The sequence below is a fragment of the Tursiops truncatus genome, chromosome 5 (genome assembly GCF_011762595.2).
Source record: "Tursiops truncatus isolate mTurTru1 chromosome 5, mTurTru1.mat.Y, whole genome shotgun sequence".
Lineage (NCBI taxonomy): Eukaryota > Metazoa > Chordata > Mammalia > Artiodactyla > Delphinidae > Tursiops > Tursiops truncatus.
In genome coordinates this window covers 46,944,445-46,966,675 of record NC_047038.1, presented here as the reverse complement: position 1 = coordinate 46,966,675, position 22,231 = coordinate 46,944,445, and the positions used below count along the sequence as shown (strand labels likewise).

Here is a 22,231-nt window from a genome sequence, read left to right as displayed (position 1 = left end):
AGTCCATGTTGCTTTACCATGCTGCTTCTTCTCATATATTTCCTATCTGACCTTATAGATTCAGTAAAACCACTGCTTTCCTATCCAATCCATAAACCTCTATCTACTCTATCATATCTAGTCTATAAACCTCTATCTACTCTATCATATCTAGTCTATAAACCTCTGCATTCTTGTGGTTTAACACATCAGGTTACCTCTTGGTACCTTGGAGGGCTACAGAGGCCCTACAATGAGATGACAGCATCCTCCATTCTCTTCTGGCCTCTTACACAAAGTTCGAAGTCCACTCCCTCCCAATGAAGTGACATATTTGGATTCTGCCTTCCTGTTTCTTGACCTTACACTCCTTCCTCTGCCCGAGGAGCCTATCTTCTCCACCTGGTGAATTGCTAATCCTCCAAGGCCCCGTCACCTCTCAAATTTGATCTGCAACTTTCCACGAGGTGCAACTCTTTCTAGGCAGCTAATGGTCCCCTCCCCGCAGGCCCATAGGACATGTTTCAAGCACTTATCACTCAGAATCATAATAATAACTTTAATCTCTCCCCTGCTGGAATGTGAGCCTTTCAGAGACAGGGATAGTGTTTTATTCAATGTAGAATCAATAGTCCATAAAGCAGTATGTGGCAGATAGTAGATACTAAATAAATATTTGCTGTGTGGTAAAAACACCGTGGGCTTTGAGGGTTGTGTGGGGAGATGAGCAGCGTCTCAAATCCCACTTCTGTCTCACACCATCTATGTGAGCTTGGGCAAGTCACAGCCTGTGAGCTCATGTTCACATCTGCATGGACATATTACCCACCTTAAAGAGTGAGAACTGACACTGACAAAATTAGAGTCCCTGGCACACATTTAAGCACTTAATAAATGTTAGTTTCCTGTCTTTTCACCCCTACCTCCTGAATGCCTGAATGCAGTATAGGTAAGATTTAACAAGGATAAGTGCATTTATTGACTGAACAAATACTGCTCAAATGTGTAACAAGAGTAAGAAACTATTGTAGGTGCTGTGTGTATGTCAGAGAGCGAAATTTTTGCACTCAAAGAGTTGATCTCATGAGGAAAACACAAATTTTATGCAAATGATGATTTTTTTTAATAAGGTAGAAAACCACGTACTATTAGTGCATGAATACCGCTGAGAAAATGCATGGAGGGTGCAGCTATTTTGGTTGGGAAATACTGGAAGTGGTCACCAATAATCTGGAATCTAAAATAAGTTTTGAAGATTGATTGTAAGCTGGAGTCATGAATATACAGGAAACCTAAGTAAAAAGTTCAGTATGAGCAAAGGAACAGAGGCAGGAGAGCAAAGAATTTCTCTAGGAATAAAGACTGGTTTGCTTGACTTGCTAGAATACAAGAAGCATGAGAAAGTATAGTGGGATAAAGACCTCAAACTCCAGCAAAAAGAACGCTGCATAACTACTGAAAAATTAAACACAATTCATCATCTGGTTTATAATTCTCATGCTTCCTAATTTGAGTCCCTTTACTTATTAGGACTTTTAAAAGTTATACACAAGAGGAAAAGGGAATTAAAACACAAATTGGTATTACATATTGTACATAGAAGCAAATTCTGTTGACTGATTTAGTTGAGAAAGGAGCAAAAGTTATTTTTTTCTAAAGTAGTGGTTTCATTTACTATTAATGTTGGACTATATCTGACTATTCATCCCCATCTTGCAGGATGGTGAGAACAGGAAATATGAGTAATGATTAAAAAGAGTCTTGGGTATAAAATTTTTAAAAATAAAAAATAACACTTCCTGAGAGACACCAATGTCCTTCTCCACTGACCAGTCCTCCTTTCCCTCTGTTCCATACTCAAATGTTCTACTGCCCCCTGCTGCTTTAAGCTTCAGAAGCAAAACAAAAAAAAATTATTGTCATCATCTTCCACTGATTTAACTGATTCCACCATTTTTCTTTTCTTCCAGGATAACCAAAATTCTAGGGCTTATTTCTTGGCCAAATGAAATTTTGATAGCAATGAAGGTATAAGAATTATGCAAAACTCTGTAGAAGGAAATCACAGCTTTGAAAATCTACACACTCAAGCAATCCTATTAGACCTCACAGCTCATTTAGGATTTCTAAACTGTACATTTTCATCAGGAAGTAGTAACCAATCCCTAAACACATCATTTGCCTCTCATTCAGATGGAACCCCAAACTTTCAAACCCAAGTATACAAACGTGTGTATAATTAGAGGTTTACCATGCAAGGTATTCTTCATATATTAGATTAAATGTAATACAACAGATAAGCCTGGCTTATCCTATGTTACTGAAATTTTTTCATTAACTTCAGTTTCTTTTTTAAATTTTATTTATTTCTGGCTGTGTTGGGTCTTTGTTGCTGTGCTCGGGCTTTCTCTAGTTGCAGAGAGCAGGGGATACTCTTCCTTGCGGTGCACAGGCTTCTTATTGCGGGGGCTTCTCTTTTTGCGGAGCACAGGCTCTAGGTGCACGGGCTTCAGTAGTTGTAGCAAGCGAGCTCGGTAGTTGTGGCTCGCAGGCTCTAGAGCACAGGCTCAGTAGTTGTGGCGCACGGGCTTAGCTGCTCCACGGCATGTGGGATCTTCCCAGACCAAGGCTTGAACCTGTGTCCCCTGCATTGGCAGGAGGATTCTTAACCACTGAGCCACCAGAGAAGCCCGACTTCAGTTTTTTTAACATATGTTGTAGACCTTAAATTTATTTCCCATGTGTTTTGATCTAAGCTGTTCCAGTTGAAAGAATATTGTGCCTTCCTTTTTGATGTGTGTGTTTGTGTGTGTGTGTGTGTGTCTGTGTGTGTTTCCACCTCCTATTACCATTCAGAATGTTAGGTCACAGGGTTCTATGATAACCAAAAGCAACAATAAAAAAGAAAGCTATTTGGAAAGTTCTCTATCTAACATTGATCAAATGTCACATCGATATCCTAAGTATGACTTTCTTTCAATATTGCATTCAGCAAACAGTTTTGAGTAGCTTTTATGAGCTAAAATGCAGTAAAAAAAATATTTAATCCTCTTTTCAGGAGTTCAGTCTAGTGTGCTCGCAAGGGGCTACTCTGCTTGCATTTCTGATCTTAGCTAAATGAAGGTATCACAATCCACCAACTAATTCAGCCCAGATATATGAAAGTTATTCTTGATTCCCATTTGAGTTATACACTGCTATGTAACAAAGCACCCTCAAACTTAGTCACTTAAGAGGACAATCAATGATTATCTCAAAATGCTGTGGTTTAAGCAGGCAGTTTTTATCCTTCATATGGTAAATAAAGCCAGGGTGCTGAGAGGGCTAGAAGCTGCAAAATGCCCTGACAGTTGGGATTGGCTGGGAGCAAAGATGGGACTGTTGGCTGGGGTCTCAGTTTCACTCCACATGGACCTTTCTACATCACTTCTTGGGCTTCCTCATGGCATGGTAGCTGTTCTAAGAAGGTGCACTCTAACTGCAAGCATTCCAAGAGGACAATCCCCAATGTGCCAACATTTATCAAACCTCTGCTTGCATCTCACTAATGTCTCATTAACCAATGCCAGTCACAAGGCCAAACCCGTACTCAACCAAAGGGGCTATAGAAGACCATGAGTACTGGGAGGTGTTTCTCAGTGGGCAATGTAATATAGTCTGCCACAATTCCTCTTCTTCCTTCACAAACAAGTACCTTTGAAATGTTCCCCAAATACATTTATATTATCCATTTTCATTGCCTTAATTCAATTTTTAGTTCTCTTTCACTTTCTTTCTTTTTTTTTTTTTTTGGTAAATATCTAGCTGGGCTTTTTAATTAAGGGTAAGGGGAATAATAGTGACATTCATTCAGTGAATAAACACGTATTGAGTAGTAGTAAGGAATACACTGCAGTTAGAACTGTGTGTGACACATGACTGAACAAGGTACTTCCTCTGCTTTCATAGCTAAAACTCTGCAGGGGAAAATAAATAAAAATATGCCCCTAGTCCCTCAAACCCGCACTCCTAATTGTAATGATTTTTCTAACATACAGATTTCAATATGTCACAACTCTACTTAAACAATTTCAGTGTTTGCCCCAAACAACTAGATGAGATCCAAACTCTGTAGCACCTCATTAAAGGGAACTCAAACCAGCCTTTCCATATTCATCTCCTACGGCTTCCCCTCAACTTAACTCTCATTCTCTTTCATAGGTCTGTGTCTTTATTCCTGCCATTGCATCTAGCTGGAATGCTCTTTCAGCTCCAGGAACATGTAATTTTCTTTTTAGAGCCACACTCAAAATACTTTTTTATAAGACCTCCAGAAAGACAGAAAGAATGAATCACACATATGCCTCCACAGACTGCAATGATCGCTCTAGCTCAGTATTGATGCTGTTCCACTGCTCTTCGCATGTTTGTCCTTTCAATGGACGCTAGGCTCCCAGTGGGCACCTTGTTCACGGTTATACAACTTGGCATTTTCAACACCTAATACAGCTTGGTACATAGGAGGAAATAGAGGAGGCGGCATCCCATATAATTTCTTTCATTTCTATGAAATGTGCTGCCTTGCATGCACTACGTCTGAAATAAAAATATCATCACAGTTGTAATTAAATATTGAATTTATGACGTCAGAGCTTCTCCAAGATAAAATGTGCTCTAATGAGAAATGAGGGCTAATAAAGAAATTTCTTTTCTGTGAAAAATAAGTGAAATGTAAATATAAAGAGCCAGTACACTTTGGTTCAAGCCTTGTTTCAATGCCTTGGAATAAGCAAAATGTCTGCCTTCCAAGGGTGCTGATAAGATAAGGCTATATCTTGCAAATCAGGCCACTGAATGTCTTTGAATGAAATTCTGCATTCTTATGAATACAAGCCAAAGAGTGAAACTGTATTAAAAGTAAGTCTTACACAATATAAAATTAAAGTATTCCATATAACACTACCTCCATTTAAAATTCATCATGAGGATATATCCACTGAATTTTTCGCAAGTATAATATTTGAATTAATGATAAAATATCCTCACGTTAAACTTTAATTGTAGTTATAAGACTTCCAAAAGTGAATGGATTTTTAACATAGTCATATAGATCATGACAGGATGTAAATTTATATCATGCAAACTCCGATCACATGCAGTCAGATACGAACAGTTGTGTAATTCAATAAGCCATTGAATTCACGGTAATAGACATTATTGGATGATAAATGTTTGCTTTCAAAACTCAAGGCCTTCTAGAGTCAGGCCCCATTTAACATTCCACCTTATACCGCATCACTTATTCTTCTCTCTTGCTCTCTCATCACACTGGATTACACAAGTCATTTCCTTTAGTGGATGTTGTACCCCCAACTTAACCTCCCTCCACAAAATGGGCCCCTTCTGGAAGTGAACATGGTATGCATGACATCACGCAGCAGTTTTGATTTCAATACTCTGAAGGTTGGCCACTGCTTTGTATAGATGTGCCCTTCCATCCCTCCAACAGGGACTGTGTTCTACTGAACTTGAACATTCCACATTGCCTAGCATGTAGTAGGCACTGGATAAATATCTGATGACTGATACAACAAATGAATGCACAAAATGAAATTTGAATCATGTCTTTTAATGCGAATAGTCATTTACTTCAATCTTGAACACTCTATAAAAAGACTGACATTTGTATTGGATATTTTCATTTGAGCTAAGTCTTCATTCATGAACTTCAGAATAAAATATTTCAAATTGAAAAGATACGAATTCTAGGATATAAAAAAATAGATTACAACCTGAGTAAAAGCACAATTCTGAAATGTGCCATGTGCTTCTGCACCCTTTAGCAAAACGATGAAAAGAAAAAAACTATTCCACATTTCTTTAGTTCTAATTTTGCCACTTATTAGACATGAAATCTTCTTAAGGTCAATAATATCTCCTTTTCTTACCTCACAGAATACTAATATAAATATGCATATGAAAAACTTCTCCTTAAGCTGAACTGTAAAGCTTTAGTATTGTTGAGCCCAAAAGTTGATATCCAGTGTATTTTTTTGCGCTAGAAATCATTGAGCCTGATGAACATTTAGCCCAATCACTGTCATGCATACTGAGGGAGAATTTTCCTTTGAGAAATAAAATATTCATCACTTCTAATTATAAATGGTACTGTTGTCAAGACAACTTTTCTCAAGAGGGATAGGAGTATTCTAAAATAGGTTTCTTTAACAATTTTTTAAATCTCAGCACTTATTTACAAATGAAAATACGTCACCCCTACTAATATCTCATTAATCAAAATACTCTCATCAATTAAAAAAATGTTATTTGGGAAATGTTTCAATAGAATCCTCTTCCTTAGCTCTACTAGGGAATTAGAATTCATGACATGAGAATTTAACTACGTAGCACTTCAGTTAAAAGCAGGGAGTCTGGAACTAATGTTACGTAAGTAGCAGGCACAATAGAGTTAGCATGCCCCATTAATGTCTTGCTATTGGGGCAAAATGACGTTCTGAGGCATGAAGAACAAAAGGGTAATTGGATATAACAGGAATCTCATTTTGACAAACATGAATCTACTTGGCCATTCCTATAAGCATGATTCACTGCAACACTGCAAAATAAGAGACATTCTTATATTGAAACTTTCTTAAGATTATAATAAGGATATATCCCAGATAGTCAATATTATAAATTATAAAAGTGTAGTGTTAATTATTATTCATAAGTTCATAATTATAAAATGTTTATAATTTTTAAGGTTCTTCCATACCTCATCTGATTCTCTCAACAACCTTGTGAAAAAACAGGGCAGTAAGCATGTAATTTTATACATGAGAAAGCAGATATATACACTCTTCAAGGTCTTATAGCCAGTAAGAATTCACCCCCTCATTCATTCATTCATTTAGCCACATTTTTACAAAGTCCCCACCATGTATCTTTTACAAAGATACAAAGTATCTACCCTGTTGAAAACACTGTACTGTATGTTAGGGAATACAAAGACTGAGATTAATCTTTAATTAGAAAATTATATATAGCAGGTCCAATTTTTGTTTAAACTGCAAATTCACTAAATGCTATTACATTTTAGGCTCCTACTAGCATATCGATATTCCAATGAAGCGCTAGGTATCACAGAAGCTAAGTTCAAAGAAAAAATAAAAGAAGAGTTTCACAGAAGAAAAATATATGTAAATTTTCTCTTTTGCTAAAATCAATCAATAAGCTGGAGATTTATCTCTCCTGAAATTTAAGATAAGCAATTAATCATTAATTAGTTATTTAGTACATAATATACATCCATCACTATGTTAGTCACTGAATATATAGGAAAATGAAGACCAAAGTTTTGTTATAATTGAGAACACAAAGGATGTATATTTGTGTGTTGTGTGTGTGTGTTTTCTTGCAGGTGCCTAAATGTGAGACAACCCAAATACATTCATCATATATTATAACCTAGGAGATACATGTATATATATATATTTGCAGCTAGCTAATGAATGAAGATTTCAAAATAAAATTATTGCAGAGAATCTTATGAAATAATATGTATTCTAAACTGTGAAAACAATGTCCTTGCACAATATAATTCCATGCCTTTTGTCAAGATAGATGTAAATATCAGACTGAAAAGTTTTCTAATCTTTGAGAATGTCTTATGACAAAGTATAGCCTACAGCAATATAAATAAGTAAAACCATTCCACTTTCTTCCTTGAGAGTAGAACACAGAACGAAACAATTATGAAAATTCAATACCACCCTAAATGATTCATTGTGGTAGACCCTGAACTTAGTCAAAAATCTTTATTTTAAGGAAAGCAAGGTATGCGGTTTTAAAAAAATCCGTATAATAGAGTCATATGATTTTAATTATTTTATAAATTTGATTAGTTTAAAAAGCAGAAAATATATTTTCCATCTTTATTAACTTAATCGTAATATACTATATCTAAATGATTTTTATGAGCATTAAAATGTTCTATATTTTCCATGTTGATTTTTATTGTGAAAAGATTATAAGATTACCTTTACCTTGACTAAAAATATACACTTGAAAATAATGAGCTTTATTTCAGACTTTTCTAGGCATGACCATAATAGATTAATAAATTTAGTATTACAGACTAAAAGATAATTAGTATAAAGCACTGCATCATTTTTTAATGATTACCTGTTATGGGGCCCTGTAAATGGCCAAGGTGAGACAAAGAAAGTATTTTTTTGGCTTTGACAAATAGATAACAAATTACAGCAGTAATGCCAAGCAACCTCAATAGAATATGGAATTGGCTCCCCCTGTTGGGCCTGAAAAGTCCACATTTTTGAAAATCACATAACAAATCTTAAAAAAAAAAAAAAAAAGCAAAGGAATGAAAAAGCCAAGATTTACACAGGTATATAATTTTTGTCTGTTTTTATAAACAAAACTGAAGACCTACAAGCACATTGGAAATCTATGTTTTTTAATAGATTTTATTTTATTTTTATATATTTTTTTTCTGGATAAAAAGAAGTCATGAAAATCAGCATATATTCAATAGTTACTTAAGAAAACTGGAATTCATTTTCAATTTAATGAAATAGACAAAACGGCCAAATGAAGTGTATAATGTCTAAAAAGCATGTCATCCTTTGAACTAAACACAGAAAATAAAACATTTACTCCTCACTAAAAATATTATCTCAAATAATATTTTGGTAATAAAATTTGTTTTTACCCTTGTTGGTATGTAAATGCATTAGAAAGAATAGTTTTTTAAGTGTGCATGTTCTTATTATTCAGAGCAATGCAGAGGTTTATATCTCTTAGGAAACACCTACATCTCTTGAATGGCTCTTATGATTCAGCCGTTGGGTGGGTTGTCTTTAACCTGCTTGCCCCAGGAGGTCTGTCTGAGAACATTTCAAATCGAGTGGCAAGAGTGGGAATTAGTACAGAGCAAAGAAAACAAAAAAGCAATAAAATCCCTACTCACTTAGAATGTAGGACAGTGGGGAAAGCACAGTCCACAAAGCCAATGAAATAAATGTAAAATTACAACTATGAATAATAGCAAGTTTACATAATTGAAAAATAATGCAATAAATTACAATCCCCTATTTGCACACTAAGAATTCATTATCAACCTCCCCATGACACTGCCTCACCTCAACAAAGGCTCTGAGGGTTACTGTAAAAAATTACAAAGTTTTGGGCTTCCCTGGTGGCGCAGTGGTTGAGAGTCCGCCTGCCAATGCAGGGGACACGGGTTCGTGCCCCGGTCCGGGAAGATCCCACATGCCGTGAAGTGGCTGGGCCCGTGAGCCATGGCCGCTGAGCCTGTGCGTCCGGAGCCTGTGCTCCGCAACGGGAGAGGCCACAACAGTGAGAGGCCCACGTACCGCAGGAAAAAAAAAAAAAAAAAACTACAAAGTTTTGATAGAAATGAGACATTTGAAGGGGGACAAAGTGGAAAGCAATTAAAAATCACAACTAAGCCCTAAAGACTTTAAATATCTAGCAACACATCAAGATGTTTCTGTCAAACCCTAATTGTCTTTTTTCATACTTCATATTTTTTTAACTTTATCTTGTTATTTTTCTTAAGATTTGGTTATTTAGAAAGTTGAGGTTAATGAGCCTTCTCAAAAAGTCCAGAACAATAAAAGGGTCAAAATGCCATTACCTACAGTGAATATGTTAAAGATGATTGCTTTCCTTTACAAGGTCAGGTGAGATAACAACCTGTGGTCCCTGCCTTGACTGTAAGTTCATAGGAGGCCTCTGGGACACGAATAAGCAGAGCAAAAGGAACAAGTATCAAAAATAGTTCCTTCGGAAAATTCCTATGGGACCATTTTCTTTCCGGAAAATTGAGAGAAAATACTCAGCAATGCACTCTTTCCTGCACGTATGCTTTTAGGACCCAGAACTCAGGCAAACATTGGTACTGTATCTTAGATACATATGGATTAAATAGGCTATATGTACTGGCCTGGGAACTGAACCAATATTTACAACATTGTTTCTATGGGAAACATGTTCCAAGTTCTAAATAACTTACAAACGTTTGGAATATACTGACATAAAACGTTTTTGTTATGAGATATATTAGGAAGACAGGATATAGATTACAGTTGACTTGGAGTCAATTCATGTTGACCTCCTTTTCCTTTTTTTTTTTTTTACGTCCCACTTTTCCTTCAGTCTGGCAAAGAAATGAAAATGCCAAGATTTACAGAGGTATATAATTTTTGTTTGCAAAAACCCTACGCGACTTTTAAAATTAGCAACAAGAATACACACTAAATCTCTAGCAACCTTAAAATTCTACCATATTCACCCTACCCTATTTCAGTTAGTCCTATTGACATTTATTAGATTGACAATTTTGCCTGAGGAATCTCAAAAATGCGATTTTCCAGATTTTGTTGGTTAGCAAACACAGATCATACTATACTTCTTTTCTCTTTTATCTGGAATGAATTGTCATCTGCTGGCAAATAGCTCATTTAAAACTTCCAAGTTCTTAGCATTCAAGTTTAAGAGGAAAAAAAATTACGAATATTTTGTCTCCAAACTCTGAGACAATCATTTGAACATTTTAGAAATACAAAATGGTAAGAAACAGAAGAATTTCTTTCAAACTTTAAAAATCAGGAAAACAAAGTTTTACTTCAGATCAATCCTTTACTTTTGAATTTACTAGAAAAAAAATGTGGTTATGATTTAAAAGATCATAACTTATAGCAGCACTCATCTATTTTTATTACCTATTTCAAAATATTTTATCAAAGCAGGCTGTAATAAAGACTTTTTAGAAAGAAATGAGACCTAAGAAGTACAGTAAGAAATGCATATGAATTAAGAAAACTACATGTAAAGAAGCAGGAAAAGCAAGTCTTGGTCCAAGAGAGAAAAAAATGACACTCTGAAAATCAAGATATATTAACAGTAGACTACTTTCAAGGACAATTACAAGAGCTTCTGATTGCACATAACATAATGCTGTGTGTACATGCTGAGCTGTCACCTTTGCATTATCAGAGAAGAAAAGCGCAATTTCACTCAGACTCTGGTAAGTCATAAACTGAAAATTTCAAGTTGGAAATGCTGTCCCTTTCATTCACATTTACATGGTTTCGATCTGTTTGATGAAATCTGCACTTTGCTTTCCTTTCCAGAGTTTAAATTCAGTTAAACATACTAAAGGAAAGTTTCCATTTGTTCACGTAGCAAAAGGAAAGTTTCCGTTTGTTCACTGTTGCATCTATCCCACCACACTGAGGAAGGATGGTACAGCAGCTCCAAAGAAAGCGGCTTATTTAGGCAGCTAATGAACAATATTGTTTACATCCATGAAGCCAAGCATTTAATAAAAATTGGATGGTGGTAACTTCCTGAGGCTTACTTAGTATCTATAGTCTAGCATCACAGAATGGAATATAAGGGCACAGTGAGGTTGTTTACATGTCAATCACTTGTCAGTTTCATGAGTCCTCTACAAATACCCCTTGTACTTGGAAATTTCTTTACCAATGTTGTAACTAGAATTTTTAAACACAGCAATAGACACTTTTTTTCTAAAACTACTAAATTAAATCACCAGCAGACACAAAAGGAAAGGTAATGCCATGGTAACTTCTGTGTAACTGAAAAATTACATTTTTTAACTTGTTTCCAGCTTGGGTCACTCGTTTATTTTTGGTTTTATTCTCTTTGTTCCACACAAAATTCCACTCTCCACATCTTTTTTTGACATTTGATATTATTATAAGTAGGTGGAGTAATAAAATAAGCAATAAGTTAACTAATATATCTGCATTCAAAGCGAGAGAATATGAATTGTTTTACCAGTCTGCTCTCATAAAGATAACAAGAGGTAATTAATGAACAGTTGTTTGCTTTGCTAGTATTTCTAGCATGTCTACAGTATGCAAAAGGTCAGTGGACAACAATCAGTAGAAAACTTGTTTGAACATACTACTGTTTCCTAGACATTTTCTTGGATGAAATAGATTTCAAGTATGACACAGATCATCATATAAATAAAATGAAAACGTAGTTTACACAAGAGCTTTCTGTATCAAAGAACATAATAATCTGAGCATGTAACTCTACTATTTAATAATATCTGTCCTTCCTTATTCTCCATTCTTTGTTTCTAAAAGTGGTCTGTTAAGAAAAAATCAAGCCTATAAATTTAAGCAGATTTACTTATAATTATGCTTTCTCAATTGCGCATAGATTTTTAGAAGAAAAAGATCACTGTGTTCAGAAAAAAATGTCTGAAGATACCTCCTTAAAATCCTGAAAATAATATAAGATTTTTTTTTGTCTACTTCATTTCATTGGGTTAAATAGCTTCTCAGGCAGCTCAAATACCTTTCAAGAGGGCTTGGGGGAGGACTGGATTTAATTGGCAATAAATTAATTGAGTTGGATCTTCTGGCTATGAAGATACTGATATGTCTTCGGCCCAAGTACAAACCTGCGTGAGAATCTTCCCCAACACTCATGTACAAATCAGGAGTCAGATGCACAAACTGACCTTGCTCTAAATTGAAGTTAAATTAACATCTTTCCATTGAAATGGAAATTGGAAATTATTTACCGAAGGGATTTTCAAATTAAGATTACTGCATACACAGTGTTTCAGAGAGGGCCCTCAGGGAGCTTCCCAGAGTAGGGGACGCCTTATCATCCTTGATTCAGAGAAATTACGGTTAACAATATATATGTCATTTTGTATCAGATTCACTTTTAAATGGAATTCAGCGACAGAAAAATTAGAAACATTTAAGACACATTCTTGTGCAATCTTCCAACTATGGGTTAGTACCAAATATCTGGCCCCAAGCCCTCTGCAAAGACTTTTGAGGCAAACAGTTCCATTGCCAAATTACTCTGGTTCCTTTGAGCTATCTAGTGTTTAAAACTTCTTTGAGAGGATAATACCTCAGATGTTTTAGAAAGTCTGATTAAGTAGCACCCAGATTAGCTATCTCTTTCTTCTAAACCTCTCAAGTTTCTTCAACTGATTCTCATATGATATTCCATTCAGGCCTTTTAACATCCTTAGCGTTTTTCTCTGAGTGTCTTTCAGTTTGCCAATGTCAATATTAGGATGTCACTTCTCAATAGGTCTATTTTATGGACCTAAGAAGATATGAATTCCAATCATGGCTTTACCTTTTATAAGCGAGTCTAGCCAATTTTCAGCTTTTTCATCTGTAAACTAATGTAAGGTATATAAACTAATAGCTCTTCTAGAAAGAACGTTAACATGTATAAATTAAAACTACACCTATAGATTCTTGCAAAAGAAAAGCAGCATGTGAATTTCCTTTCCATCTTCCTTAGAACCAAAACTATTAGCCAGAATTAAAAACAAAACAAAGCAAAAAACCATCTAAGTAAGAATGGAGAATTTAGGAGAAAACTGCTGCTTAAACATTTACTCATACACTGGGATATAAACCCCAGTGTATGAAATATGAGACACAGTGGGAGCTAAGGCCTTTGTATATCTATCTGGCTTTAAACAGAGCCTAGCATAGCACCCTTAACATGTGGGTACTTTCTAAAGACAGTAATAATAATAAACATCATGTATATTCTATGAATTTCAGGGAAGTGCCTTTAAATAACAACAAATGCAAACAGTGCGAAATGGTAATAAAAAGAAGGAAAAAGGACCTGGGTTCCTGGAGCAGGTATAGACTGGGCAGCACAGAGTCTTATGAGAATCTGTACGTGAGGAGCCTGGTTCCCTGAGCCACAGTGAAGGCTCCTCCACAGGCTGGGCAACGTTGGGCAGGTCACATAACATCTCTGGCACCTAGTTCTTCACCTAAGTTTCTAAGGTCCTTTCCAGCATGGGAGTATACATCCTTCTATTCTAATACGAAAACTGAAGGTCACATCAATACAGCTAAGCCTCTACTTCTTCAAACAACAGAAAAAGGGAACCTGGGCATATGTGTCAGGAAAAAAGAAGTGATTCCAAACCCTGAAATAAAAGTAGTGCCTTTCCTTGCAGGATCCTATTTCACACTACTATAGTTTAAGAACTTCACTTGATAATCATTAGTACCTTAATTAATCAAAACGCTTTCAGAATTGGCTTTCTTTGTTGTTTATACAGGCTTTGCTTACAATTTTAAAATCCTGTTCTCTACCTAAACCCATCATGCTACACAACACCTATGCAATTTCACCGCAAATATCGTCCTCCTCTTTTCCTAACAGTATCACCCTGAATTTAGGACTCTGGACCATGGCATTATTTCTGTGACTGATCTCTAGGCTTCAAGTCTTTCTTCACTTCAATTTACAGTCATTATCTTCCCAGAGAACTACCTTGATCAGATGACCCCTGCCTGCCAAATAAAATCTGAATGAAGTCCTTAGCCTAGCATTTCCAAGCCTTTAAAATGGTCTCAGTTTACATTTCTTGACTATTTCTCCTTAATCCAATACCACAAACATGACATTTTTCTTTGTCAATAAACGTACTTTTTAACCATTTCAAATAATGTTATTCTCTCTGTATGGATGCTTTTATTTTTCCCTCTCTTATGGTTTTGGAGATTACAGAAATCCACTTAACATGGATTTTTTGTGTTGCCTTTAGATACTGCAGTGAGAAGTGACTTTTACTCCTCTAGAGCCCTGTAGCACCTATATGACTCAACAATATTCAGGGCACTGATGGAAGCTCCATCACTGTCTCATTACTCAGCCCTGTAGTATGGCTGCTTAGAGTAGACAAAAAAAAAAAAAAAAAAAAAAAAAGGCTAGGAGATTGTCATTTCCTCAGAAAACAGATTAATCCATAAGCCAATTATCTAACCATACAGTCACATTTTAACTAGTTTAATACAGAGAAGGAGCAAACTTTTATCTTAAAGCAACCATCACATCAGACCTCACAGGCAAGAAACTGTGATTTTAGTGCTACTAATAAATATGAAAAAGGATTCTGCAGTTAGCATGCTCAGAACTCAAAAATTCTATAAACTGTCTATTTCATACTATGCCAGCCACTTTCACATACGCTTATTTACTTCTTTCAACAAATCTGTGAATTAATTATTATTTTCATCTTACAGAAAAAGAAACAGAAGCTCAGAGAGGTTAATTACTTGTCCAAATCACACATTTGGAAAGTGGCTGGGCCATGATTTCAGGTAAGATATTCTGAATCCAAGCATATTTGTCTATTTTGTGATCAGAAACCTACCATTCATTCATTAGTATCATAACCCAGAGGCAGAGAAGAAATGAAATATTTGCTTTATACCTAAAGATTAAGAGTAAGCCAATAATGGGGAAACAAGGCTCATCATATACTGCTCATCTGCAAGGGGAACTCGCTCAAGAATCTTGCAATGAGGGTATATGCTTTCCCAAAAAGGAAGGCATTGGGATGGATCTGAACAAAGGCTACAGACAACCTTAGCCACAGTTCATCCATTCTCTTCTTCAGCACAAGCACAAGAACCACAGGCAGACATAAAATTCACATGTACACACATGCTGTGGTACACGGGTTGTCCAGGATGTCACTACCCTAACACACCTTTCTTAACACATCTGAAAACGACATCAATAAGAAGCTGTAAATCAACTTGGAAACTCCCATGACGTTGGAATTATATGTTAAATCAAAGTTCTCCGTGACTGTTTTCATCGTGTATCATCATTACTACAGTTTTTTGAGCATATGTCCCCACCATTTATAATTTATTCACGGATTTATACATTAATATTACAGTACCACTATACCATGGAGAATTCTAAACATAGACAAAAGTAGAGAGTTTTCAAAGTTGAGAGAAAAATTTAAATAGAAATTTAAATAGAAAATTCTAACATTTTCTTCCTATATCTAGGGCCATTCTATCACACACAGCATCTCTGTGAAAAAATTTTAAAGGCAGCCTCTCAGTGGCAGAAATAGCCTAATAAGCAAAGGCCAAGCTGGATTTCCTTTCCCATCCTCTTCCCCAGCCAGGCACTTGTATGCAGCATCCAACATGCACTGCAATTTTTAAGACCACTAAAAAGTAGATTATTGTAAGCAATCTTTGAAGGATGCATATGCCACACTGAAGACACTGAATTAAATTATAATGGTTTACTGAATGTTTTTTCTAGGAATGATTGTCATACCTGGGGAATATCATACAAGTGCAGGACATGCATTCAGTCATTGGGGAAAATATCTCTGGTGTGTACCATGCCAGGTATTGTGCTGAGCGAAGGGCAAATATCTTAGACTAGATTCAGTCTACTTTTTAGCTCAAAAGAGAGACAGATGAGAAGAACAGATACATGATAACTACATTAATGGGGGGGAGGGGTGATCAGGTCACCCAGACAAGGGACACACCATCTAGCCTTGAGTGAAGTGAAGCCCAGTGAAGGTAAATTCTAAGCTGAGCCCTAAAATAAGAGAAGGAAATAAAGATACAGATTTGAGGCAGGGAAGCAGTGGCTGACCCGAAGACTTTACAATTTTCCAGTATTTAGGTTATTGTGAGAAAAGATACATTAAAAAAAATGAGGGACTAGGGGGCTTCCCTGGTGGCGCAGTGGTTGAGAGTCCGCCTGCCGATGCAGGGGACACAGGTTCGTGCCCCGGTCCGGGAAGATCCCACATGCCGCGGAGCGGCTGGGCGCGTGAGCCATGGCCGCTGAGCCTGCGCGTGCGGAGCCTGCGCTCCGCAACAGGAGAGGCCACAACAGTGAGAGGCCCGCGTATCGCAAAAAAAAAAAAAGAGGAACTAATACAAAACACTAACCTTTCTTCTGCAAACTGTAAATATAATTTATGACTAACACATGAAAATAGGCTGACAAGACAAAGTTTGGTGACATTCACTTAACACATGTTTATTGAGCACCTAGGATATGTCAGATACTCGTCAGCTTTAGGGAACCAATAATGAGTAAAAACCCATGCTGTTTTCAGAAGCTCTAGTGAAGAAAGCATTCATAAAAATAACCATACAAATACACAAGCATTTAAAAACTATATCCTGGGGCTTCCCTGGCGGTACAGTGGTTAAGAATCCATCTGCCAGTGCAGGGGACACAGGTTCGAGCCCTGGTCTGGGAAGATCCCACATGCCACGGAGCAACTAAGCCTGTGCGCCACAGCTACTGAGCCTGTGCTCTAGAGCCCGCGAGCCATAACTACTGAGTCCACGTGCCACAACTACTGAAGCCCGCGTGCCTAAAGCCAGTGTTCCGCAACAAGAGAAGCCAACTCAATGAGAAGCCCACGCACCGCAATGAAGAGTAGCCCCCACTCGCCACAACTAGAGAAAGCCCACACGCAGCAGCGAAGACCCAACACAGCCAAAAATAAATAAATAAAATAAATTTAAAAGTATATCCTTATAGTGTGGGGATGTGTAAAGAGAAGGTGAGTTAATCTGAAGGAGCAAGGAAGGCTTTTCCAGAGGAAGTCGTGTTTGAACTGGAACATGAAGGCTCTAGAGTAAACTAGGGATATTACGGGACAATGACCGGGTATAGGAAGGCAGCAGGGGGCTGAGTAGGTAGAGCCACTGGCCTGGGAATCTGTATACGCGAAGGCCCTATGGAAGTGAAAAGCATGGATTATCTTGGGAACCACATGTGCTCATGCAGCTGAGCACAGAGAGAAAAAAAGAGGGTGAAGAAAGCAGGATGAAGCTAAAGAGTGAGGGGTGGGTGTACAGGTCTCAGACCCACAAAGAATGGGGATTCATATCTTCAGGGCAAAGTCATGAACTGAGAGAGTCCTTTACTCTCAGTAGCTCACATTGAACTCCTCCCTGCCTCACTCCCTCCTTTTCTTCAACAAACACTGATTGAGCATCTACCAGTCTGCCATCGTGATGTGCTACTTTGGATGCTAAGGATACCACCATGGAGAAAACAGACTGAGTCTCTGTCCTCGGGAAACTCACATTTTCGAGGAGGAGGCAAGTAAAGAGATCTGCAAAATAGCATACATGATATCTACATCACAGGCTGCTGTGAGGATCACAGGAGATTGCATGATTACACAGTTTATAAAAGGTCAACTGTTTTGTTAAAGAAAGAACTTGATGAGTTTTCTTCTTGGGTGTATAAACTTAGATGTGACAATCAGGCACCCGTGAGGATTCATAATGTAAATATTTGGAATGGAAAACTGGAATACAGATGAGACAAAGATGAAATAAAGAAATTCTGACCAAGAAAATACAAGTGCAACTACTTAAAGCAAGTCTGTATCATGTGCTGGGCCTTACACACACTTCATTTTTAATCATCTCAAAAACCTGAAAGGTAAGTTTTATTATCCCTACATGTGAAAATGAAGCACAAATAAATCAACAAATCTAAGAGGTTCAGTTTTATGCGCCGAAACTAAAAGTTGCTATGATAGCAACTTTTCTAAATTCCTACAGTAAAATCAAATGAACAATTGAAAAATTTAAGTTCTTAACTGTAGCAGACACTGTTGATTATTTCCTCACATCAGTCAGCGCCCCTTCCTCTTTCCTGATAGAATCCTAATCTGATTCACTTACCCATCCATCCAAAAGTCCAGAGAGATACCTTAACTAGTCTAAATCAATCACTACCTGCCATTTCTTTGGCAACCTTTGTTCTAAAGTTATACATTTTACCTAAATTGTTTCGGTGGATTGAAAGAAGGGATTCAGAATCCACTGGGCAGGAGGAAATATCGCCTCCCGTCTCTCTGTCTTTCCTTTTCTTCTTTTTCTCTCTCGCTTCTTTTTTCCTCTTTCTCCCACTGCAATATGAACCAGTGGGATTCCAACATGAAGGCCTAAACGATGGCCATTTTGAGACCAGGAGCAAAGCCTTAGGATAAGCTGCCCTCGAGGATGGAAAAGTGAAGAGAGAGAAACAAATGAAACGCTACCTCTAAGTTTCTTGCTCTGCATGATCATAATTTTCCTTATTATTGAAGCCAGATTCAGACAGGTGTCATTCATTTGCAACTGAACCCATATAACTAATCCACCAACCACAACCACCTATTTTACATCTTACTGAGGAATTCAACAAGACTTTAAAATGGAAGAGCTTTTCCAAAAGCAACCACAATAAGCTGGCTGACCTGAAATATTATCCTGGGTAGAGAGCATTTCAGAAAATAAAGTGAAATATTCTCATTTTCAAGCACATGTGTAGAGTACGTGAATTCAGTGAAGTGTCAGTGTTTCTAATAACTAGTGATATTTATGGAGAATTTATTAAGTGCAAGCACTTTGCTGACACCACAAACTAAATCTTCACAGCGACCCAGTAACATATGTAGTATATTATCTTCACCTAACAGGTAAGGAAACCAGGTCAGAGACTGTTTCCCACCCAGCACACTGCTAAAACTAGAGTTTGAACTCCATCCCACAAAATCTTGGCTCTCTCTACCATAGCATGCTGACTCACTTGCCATTTTTTAAATTCTAAAATAAATTAACAACATAACGTTCCCATAATAAACACGATGGAATACAACAACTGCAGGGCTTTTTGTCTGGACACTGATTTAGCAATCTGCATAAACATGCTCTGGTTCTGTCAAATATGAACTGTTTAAAAATCAGATACAATATTACTGATTAAAAAAATTTTTTTTTTCAGACACAAGTTTTCTGTTTCAACGATAGAAATGTGACTTGGAGGAAAAGAATGTAAAGTCCTTACTAAATGTATTTAAGAAGCATTTATCAAGCCTCTACTACATGCTCAGTGATATGGTAGGTGCTTTGGAAGGCATATAAGTGAAAAAGACTTAGAACCTGCCACCAGAAGCTTGGATTCTAGAAGGAGAGAGAGAAGAAAAAATTAACTATGATAAAAGGAAACTGTTACATAAAACTAACAGAGGCCTAAGAAAAACTATGAGGCAGGGCTGCAAAGGGAGCAGGCTCAGATTAAGCGCTCCAAAAAAAGCCTCAGAGAAGAATTCATTTGAATTCATTATCAAAGTCTTCATGTAAGCTCATTTAGTCAACAAAGTAGTCCCAACTTTGGGCCAGGACCTAAGGTGACTGAGATAACTAACGTATGACCTCTGCTGTAACAGCCTCTTGAGACATAAGGCATACTGTTATCAAAAAAGGGGGTGAGCAGTATTCTGTCAGGTAGTAAAGGAGAAGGAAGAGGGATAATCTGTGTGAGGCTGCTGTGACCTCTAAATGGAGAGTACTGTTTGCCTGAGGCATTGAGTTAATGGGGTCACATTTTCCTGGGTGAAATCAAGGAGGCCTTCACTGTGGAAGAGGCATGATCTGGATCTCGGAGGGTGAATAGAAGCTTGCCTGATGAAGAAGGCAGAGGAAATACCAGAGGCAAAAGTCCACAGGCTCAACAGTAGCTGACTTAACATGTGTAACTCTTCAAGTACATGGTATAATAAGAGAACATCAGGAAACAAGAATGATAAATTGGGACCACTGAGGAAACCTGAAAGCCAAGGTAGGAGTTTAGACTACAGACCCTGGTGTTAGTAAAGGTTTAGAGAAAAGTAACTGTTCTATTATTTACCAGCCTTATTACAGTGGGCTAGTAATTCAGTTAACCACTGTAGGCTACAGTTATTTCATCTGTACAATTGAAGCAATGATATGTATTTATCTGAGTTCCTGTGACTGTCATGGGACAATGTTTTGCTAAATCTAAACTGCTATGCTTATAGACTAAATGATTTTGACTGGGGAAAGGACCTAATCCAAGCTGTACTTTAAGAAGATACCTCTGGCAGCTTCCCTGGTGGCACAGTGGTTGAGAGTCCGCCTGCCGATGCAGGGGACACGGGTTCGTGCCCTGGTCCGGGAAGATCCCACATGCCGCGGAGCACCTGGGCCCGTGAGCCCTGGCCGCTGAGCCTGCGCGTCTGGAGCCTGTGCTCCGCAACGGGAGAGGCCACAACAGTGAGAGGACCGCGTACCGCAAAAAAAAAAAAAAAAGAAGATACCTCTGGATGAAGAAATCCTGGAGCAGGGGACCCTAGTTAGGAAGTAAAAAGACAGGGAAAGGAGAGGATGGATGGGTGTGGTTGTCAGGAGCTAGAATCAACAGAACTTGAGAGTCTGGATAAAGGAAGAGGAAATGAGTCAAGGTGACACGAAGCTTCAGGTTTGGATCTGTGATGGGACGAGTAGAAGACAGAGGAGAACAAGCTCTCTATAAGCACCTATGAAGAGTTAACAATTCATCAAACACCGTGAAGATTTTAAATAGATTATAAGGATCATGGCTTTTGTAGCATTTTTACCTAATTAACGGAAACTCTTGACCCCCGTCCAGTCAAAACATGTGGTAACGAGCACTGCACTGTAATCAAATGCCAGCCTGCCACTTGGGCAAATTACATGATCTCTTTGGGTCTCAGTTTTCCCATCTGTAATTTGGATCCCCTTCATATTGCTGAAGATCCAGTGAGTAACTATTAATACGAATAAACCTCTGAGAAGAGCTCCTGGGTCATGTGCTGAATCCATGAGAGTGACACAGCTGACCTCAACATTTCCACCCTCTCACCACCACTTCCTTCAATCAGAAAATATTTGTGGAATGAAGGCTGTATTAGAGTAAAGCACCAAAGTTTCTACAGACTTGTTCTACAGCCTGCCTCTGGCCATACACACGAAATATCAGTGTGTTTATCCCATGAAAAGAAAAAAAGGTGCTCTGATTTGGGGCAAGAAGAATAACAGTGTAATATGGTCTCCTGAGTTGTTTGTACAAGCTACAACTAAATCAAGACTATAGGCAGAGAACACTCCCTGGGGGCAAACTTCAGTCTGTCTGCTAAACGGTCTATCAGGCCAAGATCGGCAGAGGGATGCTAACCTTTGCTGCTGCTGATGGACTCACCACCACCCCAGTCATAGGCTTCATCAGTGACTCACACTCAGTATCTCACCCTCCTTGGTACACTTCCCTTCCCAGCTTCCCAGCTGAGCTGTCATGATGCACTGTCTCTATAGGGCTGGATTTGCTAAGATAAGATAATGGCCTTTTATGTGCAGGCGCTGTGAATTCCTCTCCATCCCTTGTACAGGGAAGACAATTTAAGTGGAAAGGAATAAATTGCTCAATTTAATACAGTGACCAAACACAAAAGCCTAATCAAAATGTCAGAAGTACTTGCTCTAGAATGGCAAAGAATTGTGGAAGCACACTAAATGTGTGAGCTGTGCCTTAGCAACCCAAGCAAGGATACAAAATGATGAGATGAAACTAGCCGCCTCAATTGCTT

At 37.6% G+C, this 22,231-nt stretch overlaps 1 protein-coding gene and 1 long non-coding RNA gene across 5 annotated transcripts in view; one reads left to right on the top strand and one right to left on the bottom strand.

The window, feature by feature from the left end:
* The window catches only part of LOC141278764 (uncharacterized), an 84,085-nt gene extending 63,006 nt beyond the window's left edge, over nt 1–21,079 (top strand). Inside the window, exons 3-4 of the long non-coding RNA XR_012331951.1 lie at nt 15,066–15,143; nt 19,609–21,079. This is a non-coding gene — a long non-coding RNA (uncharacterized lncRNA). The remainder of the gene's footprint in view (nt 1–15,065; nt 15,144–19,608) is intronic.
* The window catches only part of SLIT2 (slit guidance ligand 2), a 383,800-nt gene that overhangs the window by 328,451 nt on the left and 33,118 nt on the right, over nt 1–22,231 (bottom strand). The gene's annotated exons all lie outside the window — the stretch shown is intronic.